The 10551-nt window shown below is 41.9% G+C and overlaps 1 long non-coding RNA gene across 1 annotated transcript; it reads right to left on the reverse strand.

Annotated features, from left to right (window-relative positions):
• Window positions 1-303: 303 nt before the first annotated feature.
• On the reverse strand, window positions 304-2953 carry LOC130170922 (uncharacterized). The gene is made up of 2 exons (XR_008828054.1): window positions 2656-2953; window positions 304-1667 (listed from the first exon to the last, which is right to left on the reverse strand). It is a non-coding gene; the product is annotated as an uncharacterized LOC130170922 (long non-coding RNA).
• Window positions 2954-10551: the final 7598 nt, after the last annotated feature.

Raw genomic sequence — 10551 nt, forward strand, 5'->3', positions numbered from 1 at the left:
TGGGCCATGGCCAAATGCTGAGCATCAGGGGGCAGGGCCCCTTCAGGCCATGGAGGCTCTAAGATTACCTCCTTCTGCTAGCTCACATCTTCACTAGCTTTGCAGGCACTCCCCCTGCCTCCTTTTTTCTCTCTCTCTCTCTACATGAGGCCAATTTGTTGTGGCAGGCGTGCGACTCAGGGTCCAGATCGTGTTACACAAATTTGGGTTTTGCTGGAGGATTTTGGACCTGGTCCAGACCAGATAGACGAGGCAGCGTGTATCTCTAAGGAGTGCCAGGCAGAGAAGACATGATATGGGCTGTTATGTTTGATGAGATTTAATAGGGTGGCCTTGTGTGGTGTACAAACAGCATAATCTGTAGGCTATAATGTTACAAATCACTTACTAAGTGCCATCTGAAGAGCATTATTCCACTGTTTTCCACTTCTTGGATCAAATAACCAAAAAAAGGTCTGATAATTGTGCACAAAATTACACATAATAGACAAAACATGAAAATTATCAATCTAAATTAATAGTTATTCATGTTGTCATTTCAGCTGCTGTTCATTTTAGCTCTTTTCACGACAATCCCACGGTGCTCCTTTGCAACACAGCCAGGCTCGTCCCACCAAGACCACAGAACCAGGATTAGCTAGGAGAATACTCATCCTTTCCTGGATGAAATCCTGCTGCAATCTTTGACACGGGAAGCGGTGGCCATGGGTTTTGTGCTCAAGAGGAAGAGAAGCTGCTGTGGTTTACACAGCACTGCTTTTATCTCTCCCTATTGTTGTTTTAGGGATTGGTTGGTTGATTACGGTGAGCTGGGGTTGAAGTGTTGAACGGGGATGTCCGGCGATGATAACCATCTCTAGACAGCAAATTGTAAGTTTGATGATGGTACAAAGGCCATTATAGATGAGATAACTCATCTTTCGTGGTTCAGATCTGCATTTTTATGACAGTTGAATCAAATTAGGCATGAATACCTACACAAATATCACACTGCATTAGGGTAAAGCTGGAGCATAACCTTTGTTAGACAAACAGTATTTAATATTCATAAAATTGCACAAATATAAGTCCTTTTAAGTTTTGATAAAAACAAACACTAAATCCGTATTCTTTCACCTTTTTTTGAAAGATGTCACATAATATTTGCTAAATTATGTGCTGTAATAGATATTTTTGAATGAAAAAAAAGTGAAGTGAATAAAATTACTGTCTTTTCTTGTTAGATCAGTTCTTTACTGCATAGATAAACCTCCATATACACTGTTGCCCATAAAGTTGGAATAATTTTATTTTCAGTTTAATTGTGGTTTCATTTTCATTGCGATATGTTTGGAAGAGATTGACTACTAAAGTTTTGAGAAGATATACACTTTATCTGTCAAGAATAAATCACATTGTCACAATCATTTCAGGGAAAGAGGTAAAAAATATTTGATTCCAACTTTATGAGCAACAGTGTATATTATGTTTTCCATGTTGTTACATGTGAGGCTAATCTGAAGTGATATGAGTGGTTTTCAGCTTGAATGCTTATGGAGAGAGACCTGGACACTGTGATTCCTAAATACAGTAAATCTGTATCCTATATCATAGGCCTCAGTATCATCTGGAAGTTCAGCAGCTACTCCAGTCTCCATTCCTCTCCTACAGAACAGTGGGCAGCAAGGCTGAGAACAGAGGGCAGAGAGAGGCCTTTAGAAAGTAAACAGACACAGAATTGAAGAAATAAGGAAGAAGGAGGCATCTGAAACATGTGGGCATTATGGGAATGTCAGATTGGATGGACAAAGGCGAACTGTGATGGCTGGAAAGTGTGGAATTGTCCCTCCTTGTTTGGAAAAGATTACACAATTATGACCGAAGTCATTTTCCCACAGACCTTAGGTAAAGTATTGTGAGCCCATTTCACTGACAGCCCTTTCAGTATACAGGCAAAGAGTGGGAAGACATGTTGATAAAGTGGGCGTCCATTGTGAATGAGCTTGCTGTCTGAATAGTAATCAGTCCACTGTCATAAGAAACACTTTTTCTTTCACTTTTTGGGCGTCTTCAGGCCATATTAAATTTGTTCATGTCACTTCAGCCTTCGGCCTGACATAGCCATTAATGCAGCGTCATGTAAGCTGTGTTTGAAACAGCTGAAGACTGCGCTGGGACGCAGACAAAAGAAGCATGAAAGTCTGCTGAAAAAGTGACATATTACTGTCATTAACAGCATCATCATGCTGGACTATAGTTATAATGCTGTTACACTGGCTGACAAGCAGAGGATTTAAAGAGAGCTGTATTTCTCTGCCAGACTCTTAAACATCTCATTTTCCATTAACATGAGACCTAGAGCAGCATGTGTCACAGAGGGACATAAATCTCCAGTTTCCCTTCCCCCTCCCTGGCCCCCGCACAGTGAGGAGGAAGAGAATACAATCCAGCCGGAGCAGCACTCTGCTTAACCCTGAAGTGTGCTGCTGAACAAGAAAGTAACAGTTGCTAAAACTTCAAGATCTCATCCGTTCACATGACCGTTGTCAAAAAATGTCCCTCTTGTCCCCTCTCTTTCAAAATATGTTGCATTTAACCACAGTTGCAGTCACACAATCAAAATCATCTCCAGTCCCCAGATATCAGTCTGTACCCCAAGTGAAGTCCCAGACATACCCCAGTGCTCCATCTCCAGCCCGAGCAAAGCAGTCATTAGCTGCTCATCCCCTTGCGCAAGGGCCTCACAAAAGCAGTGATGGATGACTCCTCTCAGTCGTCTCTCCTGTGGCAGAAGGGAGCATGCTGCTCCACCAAAGACCCCGCTGCCTGCTGTCTAATCTGCTCCAGAGATGACACGCAATCAGGTAGGAAAGAGCCCATTTAAAGCACTATCCTGTGCTCTTAAAAGGGGTATCACAGACTGGCAAATGGTCGTCCAGGGCCTTTTTAATGGGTGTCTAGTTCTGTGCTCTCATGGGGACACAAAGCACACTCAACAGTACTAGAAGGAGATTCCTGGGGGTCTATTTAAGTTCTGGTCAAAGACTGACTTCCATGTTTCCAATTTTAAACAGATCTAAAGATATCCTCTGGGGATGAGATAAAGATTGTGGACTGATGGAGAGGGAGACTGAGATCAGAGAGTGATATCCTGTACCCCAGTAACCCCTCGCTCCCCCACACAGACATATTCAGACCTTTTAGTTCACTTCTCATTATTATTTGTGTTTCAAAGTTGTCAAAAGGCAGATATATAAGATTTTTTCTTTATTAATTGTGCAAACAAGTCCATCTTTCTGCCTTCCTGTGAAGCCGCATGGACTTTGTTGTGCTTGTGCCAGCGAGAAAACCTGTATTTCAAGCTAAACTCCCTAACTTTTGGATGTTGGCAGCATCTGTTCCCACACCAGATGCTCTGTGCTGTTCTCAAGACAATAAGGCAACTACACACCTGTTTTTTAACAGATAAAACTATCAACTTCACAATATTGATTGGACAAAAACATATTTGCTTATTGCTTTTCTTGACACCAGAGAGCGTAAATCCGTTACTATTCTGTAGCTAACACTAAAGTTGTGGATGACCAGCAAGTGAAGGCACCACACACAAACAAAGCAGCCTGCTCTGTTATGTTGTGTTTATGTGACAATGATGCGTCTTGAAAGAATTATAACACTCCACTTCCAATATTTTTATATGAAATGGAAATGATAAAACAACTGCCAATGTATTTTTAGTTTTCAAGTAGTTTCCAAGCTGCGTTAAGACAGTTTGTCTTTGACACAAACACACAGCAAGAAGCCTTGATCATATTGCAACAAGTCATACTACTTACCTAAATCATACCTGACAACAAATCAGGTCATTTTTGAGTTTCTTTCAAAACTGCTGAGCTCTGCTGCCTCTATGGTTAAGATCAGGTTAGGTTTAGCCGAGTAAAACTACATGATTAAAACTCAGAGAAGATCAGTGTCACAGCTAAGGATAGAGAAAGATCACTGTCACAGTCCATTCTCCTCTGGATGCAAACTAGAATCTCCCATGTCAAAGTCACCAACCATCCATCCCCAATCAGCAGCACCCTGAAAGCACAGTACAGCAACGTCAAACTGCTTCTACCTTTCCTGGAGAGTGGTGTGAATGATTTCTTAGCAAGTCGTAATGGCTAACATCCTCAAAGGAACTGCAAATAGCAGACGTCCCTTGGGACTAAAACCACAACTGTAATTATATTTCAGTATTTTATTTTGAAAAATGGCCTGTTCCCATGTTTTGCATCCCTCTTATGTGACAATTCCTACATGCATATTTTAATCAGTTTCGCCATTCCTCCCGACTCATTCATTCCCCTTCACTTACACTACAAGCTAACTCCTGAGAGGTTTCAATCATGGGGTTAATGATGATCCATCATTGTGAACAAGACGCCAACAAACACATTTTGCAGCTACTTGTGTTGTTTGTCTGTTCAGCCACATTGGCTAATGTTGTTCATGCTAACAACGATGTTTCTCCTTAGTTTCTTTTATCAAAACTGCAATTGTGGCCGCTTGTTATTTAGCAATACTTGATATTTTTGAAAAGCTGATTTTTACCTGGTAGTTAAATTAGTGTAGTGTATTTTCCCAGGCTTCTTGTCCATTTTGTCCATGCTTTATGTGTCCACCACCTTACTGACACGCTGACCTACGAATGCAGACACACACACACGCAAACATTATTTGGTCGTTAAGCGTATTCTCATTAGTGGTGAATGGGTCTTGATTAGGCGCAAGTTCACACAATCCATCTGATGGCTATCCACAGGGACTGGGGGAGGATAGGGGGAGGATAGAGGGAGGCAGGGGAGCACCAGCCAGTCAATTAGATAGCCTTTAGAGTTGGATGGTTCTGCTGAGGGGGTCACATTTGGACACTTCTGCCTCTCATTGCAGATTTCTTCCCTCCCACAGGCGCACATATCCTTCACTCTCGGAGCATAAGCACCTACATTTCAACAATCCTCTGTGGCACATTCTGTACTGTGGCAGAAAACACCCAGTGTGCTGGTCAGAGAAGTCAGGAGTCATTAGCTGGCTTAAGTCGCGTATGTTCCTGTGATGCTTGCACAGGTACAAGTGGTATCTAGTGTAATACTAGGCCTACACCTACGCGGCGCTGAGCATCCAATTTTGTGTTCTTCTTCAAACATGCTGGAGATGAACATGAACTGGATTTCATGGGAACACAGAGAGTGGGATTCAGTGTGAAAACACAGACCTTTGCTCTCTCACAGTGATAACACTAAATTTAGTGGCCTAAATAAGATGACGACCCTTAAAAGAATACTGTGTTTCGTTTCATCACAGTGTCACTAAAACGTCACTTCTTTTAAAGGAAGAATTGAGTTTATCAACTTCATGCCTGTCTCAAGTATTTTCTTGTATGACGTAAGGAAAATCACAAAAATAAGTTGGAAAACACTTTTTTATAACATATAAAATAAACACCATAAAATTTACTGTAAATAAAAACCAGGTTCCAAACTTATATGAGGTGTTGGTTGAATGGAAACAAGACAGCGACGTAGCAATGTAGCCGAAAGCAGAGCGAAAGGTTTTGGAAAATGTGCAGCTGACTTCAGCTTATCCTGAGGTGACACCAGACTCAGACGGCATTCTCATATGTCTGGAGTGGACGTGAGGCTTGGGGCCCGGCCAGTACCCATCACCAGACACAGCTGCTGGACATGAAGCTAGAGGCTCCACTCTGAACTCTTAGACAGCTATAAGCAGACTAGTATTAGTGTCTGCCAACTTCGCCTGTCTAGTGAAAGTGGCGGCACAGAACGGATGAAGGAAAAATAGAGGAGTTTATACGGATGCAGGTATAGGTTTAAGAAAACAGAATAACATCAGTCTATGATCAACAGTACGGTAGCAGTGGTTGCATTCAGTCTGTTACCGGTTTGGCTGGCAAGTATGCAACTCACCGTCCAGGTATGCCAACAGTTATTTTACCATAAATAAATAAAGGAAACGCTGGGTTGGAACAAGCCGAACATAAAACATGACAAGCCTTGGGCAATCAAAGTGAAATGAAGAGAGGCAAAGTGGGCGAGTGAGATGAAAAATAGACACAGTGAGACATACAGTAGACTTAGTGGAGAAAAAAAGAGGCTGAGAGCGACAGGGCGCTGGCTAGGCCATGTCCCACTGAGAAATCTCCAAACCGCTGCGTCTCCAGAGGAAAATGTTTTCACCATTCTCTAAGTGCCCATTAGCTGTCTATTCCCATTCCAGCCGCGCTCCGCACAGTGCTCCGGCACAGTGGGAGCTGTGGCCGGAGCCGCCCACGGTATTCCAGGGAGGCCAGGCCGAGCTGAGAGCTGAGGGAGGCTGAGAAGTGTAGAAAGCTGTGCAGGCTTCCTGGTGCTTGAAGACATGTAGGTCAGTCCTCCTGCACACAATGTACAGAGAGAAACTGGGAGATCCAGCACTTACATGGATCTAATAAACAGATGGTGTACCCCAGCCAATGTTCCCCTGCACTCTTTTAGTTTTAAATTAGGATGGTAATGGATTCATCAGCTATCCATTGTATCGTTCCATTATTTCCTTCTCCTCTAAAAAAACAACAACTGAGGATTAGAAATTATAGGGCATTATTATGGGTTGCAGGGCAAGTTGCCAAAACTATTTACAAGTATTATTAGCTTATTTACTTTCTGCCATTTGCATCATAGATTTGAACATCTGAGGGTGAGAGAGACTGCACCCCAATTAGGTTCTGATAACTAATCGATAGCTGCATATTCTGCGAGCAGGAAGTAAACAATTAGGCCCCTGGGAAAAGCGGTTCAAATTACACTGTTGTCAATGTGGAGACGAGAGAGAGACAGAGACGAGAGAGAAGAGAAGAAGAGAAGAAAGAGAGCGCAGGAGTAGTAAGGGCACAAAGAATGGATTACTGAGTACTGAAGGTTGACTGTGTTACTGCCAGTCTTCTGCTCATATCTAAGAGACTGTTTCACTATTCACTATTATACTTTCCCAGTTTTCAAAATGTAACATCTCATAACTTCATGACCCAAGCTCTTCTCCATCAAAAATCAAGGAGAGAAAGACAAGTAGTGGAGGAAATGAGTAATATCTTGTCACTGGTTTGCTGTATGGGGGGGTGGGGGGGGTGGGGGGGGGGTGGAGAGCTGTACCTCCCAGGCTGAATTATGTGGTGCACAGAGTGAATAACTGGTAGAAGGAGGCTGTTCCTACAACAGCCAGCGCAGCCAGAAGCAGACCACGGACAAGGACACCACAAGTGGAAACAGGAAGAACCACTGCAACCTCTCCAACCCCATGCCTTTATTTATGTATTTACTGTGCCACGCTGAAGCCACAAATATGAAGGAAAACATGCATACTGATGCCAATATAGGTCTATTTTTAAGTGCTTTCCTTTACCATTAGTGTTTTGCTTTTTTGAATTTATTCATATCTCTATATATTTTCTGCGCACAGAATCATTTTACTTTGGCATCTAAATTGGCAAAATTCTCTCAGGGCTTGATTAATTTTAGATCAGATTTGAAATCAAAAATATTTCCTTGGAAATAAAAGCATATCGTGATATTCAAATGAGAATGAATCTTTGAGGAAACAAAAGGGAAAATCCTTCCCTTTAAAGTATTATGAGTAGTAATCCCTTGATTTTATCTTTCTCTTTTGTCTTTTTTTCTTCTTCTGTCGAATGTCATCTCCAAGCCAATCAATAGTTTAAGGAATCATTCAAAGCCTTCTTATCAAAGCGTGGTGCTCTGGAGCATGGCGCATGGTGAAAAGCCGAAAGGCTATGTGTGGATAGATTAGAACTGTCTTCTTTGGCTCTCAATCAAACTGGTGAGATGGATCAAAGGGAAACATTTCAAAGTGTCTTGTTAAGAACAATGTTTATTAAGAAAGAATATTAGAAGCATTAGAATGTGAAAAGACATTTGGATTATCAACAGTTTTATCTGGTAAACTCCTGATTGCTTAATATGATGTGGAAATTACATTGTAGGGTACTGTGACAGTGTATGTTCATGTTAAAAAATGCAACAGACATTTGTAAGTAATACTATATTTGTAAAAATACCATTATTACAGTAATATAAAACTGTATATCATCGTACTTCTTTTTTTTATTTGTAAGGAGAAGGCAAGAAGAATTTGAAGTTTTACTTTTGATGGAAGAAGATTAAAGATAAGATTAAAACATAGACTAAGATTTAAAAAAAAAAAATCGATTGATTACAGTCTTCATCCTTTGATGCAACCTAATCCACGTCTAGTGCGAGGATGTTGGGAGCAAAATCTGCATATCGAGAAGTTTTGGGCTCTGGGTGCGGCTTTTTGCTATTAGTGATGCGTTGCATTAATCTCTTTTGCTATGAAAGTAAATGTGTACTGTATTTGTATGTGCATGCTCATGCCGTCTGCCTGCCTGACTGTGTGTGTGTGTGTGTGTGTGTGTGTGTGTACTTACACACGCTCTTAAACCTCTGGCTCAGTCTCATGGTGGGTTTGAGTGACACCTATGGAGGAACTCAGTGAAAAGGAGCATTGTGCTGAGGGGGTGTTCTCCTGGTGGGTAAAGCTTGTAAGCCGCTCTCCTCCACATGTGGCCTGCAGGCGAGGCTCGGAGCTGTGGTCTGGATGGCACCAGAGACTGCTCCCTCTGAGACAATACCAGTAATAGTCATGCTTGTTGCCCAGAGAGAAGATGAAGGACACAGAAAATATGTGATACAAATATGATACAAAAGAGAAAGACGTGACAGGAAGAACAATGGAGACAGAGACAGAAAGAGAGTCTACAAGTGTAAGAAAAAGGGTGAGATTGCTCTGTTTACACCAGTGTTTATTTAATTTCGAATCATTGCACAGCTTGAGTTAGTTTACCACTGATGGCACTGTAATGTAAGAAAGACTGCTTTTTCTTCGTGATTTGCTTGGAAAAGCTGATGCTGTTAGCGCAAAGGTCAGGTCATGTAAGGTCATGTTTTTTTTTTTTTTTTAAAAAGCTGAAACAGTTTGTCCTCGCTCAATTTGTCCTCCTCACAATGTCATACAAAGAGCGTCGACATCAGAATGAAAGCTAGTGTGGATGGCTTTTAAATGTAGTTGAAAAACTATATCTGGACACACTCTTATCTACTCATACATCATCTTGTCACATCAGCAATCTAAATTTCATCCTCGCTCTGATCACGAGTCCCCCCGTAGATATAGCAACGGGACTGTCAGGCAGGCAGAGTTGGAGGAGGTAATGCATTGATATGGCTCTCTGCTAAGGTCAGATATAGTACACATGTATGAGTGTGTGTTTGGTTGTACCTGTATGAAAGTTTATTTCACACCGTAACAGCGCATCCCAGTCTTTGCCACGTCTGTGGCTTGTATGATGATAAATTCAGTGCAGGTGTCACCCTGGTTACGGTAGGTGAGGATTGATGGTCTGCAGAGGCTGGCTATCCATCACCATCGCATCGGGATTTCAGGAATCTGTTCCTGATCACACCCCACGGCAGGGGCCATGTGGTAACGACCCCTCTCAGTGCGACACCACAGGAAATCGATACCAGGCACTCAAGGTCAATGTACTGTTGGAAAACTACTTAAGCCCTGACGGATGGAGGGCCCGCCTGCAGATGAGACAAGCTATTGACAGCTCCCTCTCCCATACTCAAAAAATCTACGCACATGCAGGCATAAACAAATATGTGTGTCCTTTGAGGTGGATGGTTTCTTTGGCTGTCTCCCTCTTGCTGTCTCTGTTTCTCTGCGATCTGAACTAATCTTTTGTAATTTGAGATATCAAATAATCGTGGCCAACCAATGGGATGCCATCATGTTATATTGAAAGTGACACATGGACGCAAATGCATAAGAAAGTCAGTAGCGCTGTACTAGGATTGTGGAAAATCTTCAATACAGGATGGTTTCAGAGAAAATTGTGGCATGCCGTCAGAACAAGCAAGGCAAGCAGTGCTTGACCAGAGACATAGAAGGATACCAAAGTGGAGTATCTCTACTTACTTTTTATAACAGTGTTCTGTGCTTGATAGAATTCATGTTCAAATTTCCTTCCCCCTTGCAGCAGCAGCAAGCTATTGTCTCTGGAAGCTAGCTTGACTACCAGCTGCTGTGTCCATAGTTTCTGTCAATTTCGCAGGCGTGACCATGTCCAGTTTACAATGGACAAAATAAAAATTCCAGATTGACATCATGTTGATGTTGGCAGTGGTGGCTATTTTGTTTTGTCCCAACCAATCAGAAGCTTGTGATGTATCTAACCCACCTGATGCCATTTTCTGTTGACATGGAAGCGGCAGTAGTAATACATTTGAATGGCACACATCGATCCCCTGTTAAGACATCAAAAGCTGTCTGTTCTTCCCTCATAGAATAACATGTAATATGAAAAAAAAAGTTAAGAATTATATGTAGAATCAAGTACTTGTCTATTCCATGAATAACCACCCACTTTTCAGTCCTGCAAGAACGTTATTCTGCTCTGTAGAAGTTGTATAAAGGAATCCTCCATTGAAT

This window comes from Seriola aureovittata, chromosome 1, assembly GCF_021018895.1.
Source record: "Seriola aureovittata isolate HTS-2021-v1 ecotype China chromosome 1, ASM2101889v1, whole genome shotgun sequence".
In the NCBI taxonomy this organism is placed as follows: Eukaryota; Metazoa; Chordata; class Actinopteri; order Carangiformes; family Carangidae; genus Seriola; species Seriola aureovittata.